Raw genomic sequence first — 854 nt, 5'->3', positions numbered from 1 at the left:
AAGGCGGGCCCCAAGTTGCGTTTAAGAGCTGACAGAAATCTAGGAAAGTTGAAAATCTAGTGAGTTGAGCATGTAACCTCTGCCACCGTAATGTTTAATTCAGACTACATACTTTGATTGTGTGATATTTTCACATACAAACTAAAAAAAGAGACAAACTTATATCCAGTTTCGTTGGCTTTATTGTCCAACTTGCAGCAACAGAATACCTCCACCAGTACGCGTAGCTCTTCAATGCAACCCGGTGTTGCCATATGAAAAACGACAAAATCTTCATACCAGAAGTTTAACATGGGCTTATTTTGAGGAAACGTATCGCACATACCCAATTTGACCACCTGCTACAACAAAACATTTCCACAGAACGTGTACTGTATATCTTATTATGCAGTCTTACCTTTTACAAAAACAATCTTGGATAAAACGTCACACTAGCAGAACTCCCCGCTGTAAAGAGACATAATGTGATACAAATATTGAATGGATAGAATTGTTGTACTTTGTGGGATGTTTTTGAATTATTGATGTACATCGTATACGGGGTGAAATTATCGTACAAATACAGTCTATTGTACGTCTGGCAACGCTGATTCAATCTTCATAATGCGTCGATATAGTGCCCTCTATAGGACGTCAACTGCAATAGCATGCAAGATAAGATAAGGAGAAATGTAACTATTTATTAGTCCCACAAATAAGATCACATATTTCACTTATAACTGTGTAATTGATTTATATCTTACATGAATGACTACAGATTATTTCAAATATTGCTCAATATTAATTCACACTAGTTGTATATTACGTGGCACTTCACCACCGAACAGTACAGTATTACTTTTTTCTAGCATACA

Source organism: Doryrhamphus excisus, linkage group LG10, assembly GCF_037039965.1.
Source record: "Doryrhamphus excisus strain RoL-2023G ecotype Guam linkage group LG10, RoL_Dexc_Guam_v1.1, whole genome shotgun sequence".
Taxonomy (NCBI): Eukaryota; Metazoa; Chordata; class Actinopteri; order Syngnathiformes; family Syngnathidae; genus Doryrhamphus; species Doryrhamphus excisus.
Note: the sequence above shows the minus strand (reverse complement) of the source record.